We start from the raw sequence: 3,442 nt of genomic DNA, 5'->3' as shown, positions 1-3,442 counted from the left end.
TCACAATAAAGTATGTAAACAAACGAACAAAGTAATAGGCTGATTTAAAATGTATTTGTACTAAAACATAAACGCTTTTTTTAATTTTTGGTTTTAGTATTTCTACCTTTAATATAATTTATTGTTGTTCTTACTACTTGTCTAGTCTTTTTTTTCAAATTTTATATGTTTAGCTGTACCGGGTATCCCGTTAAGGATACCGACCGGCTGTATCTTAACAACGATGTTTATAGAAAATAAGAAATTATATATAGCGCATTAAATCTTCATTAAATTTGCTTTAAAATGTTCTTTATTTCATTATGATATCTCAACTCATTCTTGAGATACGATTTTTTTTAAATTTGTGTTTCATGACACAAAAAATAAGGGATGCTGCATAATCCAATGTCTTGGCTGCTTCGTTTTAATTATTTGTTGGGCACCTGATTCTTTTGCAGGAAGTGTTAAACATTGATATTCGATTAGTGCGTTTTATTTGAGTAAAATGACGTAAGTTTTATTTGAAATGTTTCGAGAAAGCGAGTAATTTTTTTATTGCAAGGTTGAGTTTTAAAACCAAAAAAACGATTTAAAACCGCTTCGCCCCGTCGTCTTTACATTTTTTGTATGTTCACCTCCAGTATTCCTTCTTCACACAATAAATTAAGGAGGGGATGTTTGGAAGTTGATTCGCTAATATCGCATTTTAGTTGATGTGCGGACATTTAAGGGTGATAAAGTAGTTTTGAAAAATAAAACTTGTTACTTGAATTAAGTGATAAATACGTGCTATATTTATGCTAAGTGTTAGGTGATGTTAGTGATGTGATATAGTTGAGATCATCGAATTGCTATTTTATGGATGTTAAAAGGTATACCTATCGTATTAATTTATTTTTTTTGTCACAATAAATTAATTTATCTTTTCTTTCCAGCTGAGCTTCAAAGTAAAATCCAAGGAAAACAACATCCATTCGGTGAGTCGTTTTCATTTTTATTAATTTACCAAAACATATCGGAATAAATCGCGATTTAAATGGTGTAATGTTGCCAGATAAAAACTGTTTGAACGCTACTCATTGGATTTGTGCTTGAAAAACGGCACCAATAAATTCAATATTCGATTAGTGCGTTTTATTTGAATAAAATGACGTAAGTTTTATTTGAAATGTTTCGAGAAAGCGAGTAATTTTTTTATTGCAAGGTTGAGTTTTAAAACCAAAAACACGATTTAAAACCGCTTCGCCCCCTCGTCTTTACATTTTTTGTATGTTCACCTCCAGTATTCCTTCTTCACACAATAAATTAAGGAGGGGATGTTTGGAAGTTGATTCGCTAACAACGTATTTTAGTTGATGTGCGGCCATTTAAGGGTGATAAAGTAGTTTTGAAAAATAAAACTTGTTACTTGAATTAAGTGATAAATACGTGCTATATTTATGCTAAGTGTTAGGTGATGTTAGTGATGTGATATAGTTGAGATCATCGGATTGCTATTTTATGGATGTTAAAAGGTATCGTATTAATTAATTTTTTTTATTACAATAAATTAATTTATCTTTTCTTTCCAACTGAGCTTCAAAGTAAAATCCAAGGAAAACAACATCCATTCGGTGAGTCGTTTTAATTTTTATTAATTTACCAAAACATATCGGGATAAATTGCGATTTAAATGGTGTAATGTTGCCAGATAAAAACCGTTTGAACGCTACTCATTGGATTTGTGCTTGAAAAACGGTACCATTCAATAAATTTTTGCGTTTTATGCTTGAAAAATTATAAAGCTTTAATCTCTTTCTTGGTTCCATTTCCTGAAAGTTTTTTTTTGTTTTATGGCATCCTTGGGATGCATATGGTATGTGAAGAAAGGGCACTTTATTTCTACAACAATTCCTGGTCCCACTAAACCATCTGGACTTGCCCCTAGGAAGCTATACTCAGCGTCTATGAACAATCCGCACGTTTCCACCTTTATATTATCCTGTTCTTCTAACTGATGTATAGCAAGATTTTCATTCATTTTACCATGCTGCACAGCCTTAGATCTACTTACTGCATCATGCGATTGACGCGACAAATTTGTACATTTTACGACAAATTACAACAAGTTAAGCCACAATTTATGACGTTATTAGTTTTTTGTTATCTCCACTCTTTACCATAGATTCCCACTGTCAAGTTAGCACAACCTCAAAAATGCAATATTTCAAATATTGTTTTTAAAAAAAGACGCGACAAATTTGTAATCTCTACGGCAAATTAAGCGACAATTTATGATGTCATTAGTTTTTTTGTTATCTCCACTCTTTATCATAGATTCCCACTATCAAATTAGCACTACTTCAAAAATACAATATTTCAAATATTGTTTATAAAAAAGGACGCGACAAATATGTAAACTTCACGACAAATTACAACAAATTAAGCGACAATTTATGACGTCATTAGTTTTTTCCCACTGTCAAGTTGGCACTACCTCAAAAATGCAATATTTCAAATATTGTTTATAAAAAAAGATACGACGAATTTGTAAACTTTACGACAAATTACAACAAATTAAGCGACAATTAATGCAATAATTTTTTTTATACAAATCGCAAGATGTAGTGCCAACTTAACAGAGGTCAGTCGTACGCGAAAACCTCGTAAACGTCACCAAAGCTTTTATAGAGGGGATTTGGAATTTTAATGTTAAATATTGCAAAAATTAAACAGTTTTAGGATCTGAAAATGTTGCCAATCCTTCTATTTTTACATAGTTTATCGATTTTTTGAAAGACGTTCTTTCTGTTCGATTGAGGGTACCGGCCCCATTTATTCTTTGGAAGGATTTCCCATTTCATTTAATGATTTTAGGCGAGATCGCCCTAATGAAGCTACAGTTTGTGTGACGGTATTAGTATTCTCATTGGCGTTTACGCTTATTTCCCACTTTTTTTTCAGTCCACCTGGTTCACTGCAGTTTACACTGCTGATACAAAACGTTTATAAACAATCCACAAACTTTAAAGATCTGCTTTCTTTGAACATTTAGGTACTAAAATACCGATGTTTTCTTATAAAGTAAATTTAGGCATTTCATATTTTGTGGTATTATAAATAAGAGACTGTTTTCAAGGTGTAATTGCTGCAAGTTTTTGCTTAGATTCGCTAATGTTAATTTTTGATAAACACCGTATTTTGTGAAAATGTTAATACATAAAATTTTTCATATAACAAACATCACGCAATCCTTTGTTACAATTTTAAACGGTTCGCTTAATTTTTCATTATGTAAAAATGTACACCGTTTCTGTAAGCTTTTTTGTGTCGTTTGTTTGTCGTAGTATATGCGTCCCGGCCTTTTGACCACAGACGCGGTGACACGCAGCATAAATTGTTTCTTGTTGTTTTTCCAAAAGCAAATTAAAAAAAAATTGAAAGAGAATTTTAATTATAAAAAGGAAATGAGATTTTAGTA

Source organism: Onthophagus taurus, chromosome 2 (assembly GCF_036711975.1).
Source record: "Onthophagus taurus isolate NC chromosome 2, IU_Otau_3.0, whole genome shotgun sequence".
NCBI classification, from domain to species: Eukaryota; Metazoa; Arthropoda; class Insecta; order Coleoptera; family Scarabaeidae; genus Onthophagus; species Onthophagus taurus.
Note: the sequence above shows the minus strand (reverse complement) of the source record.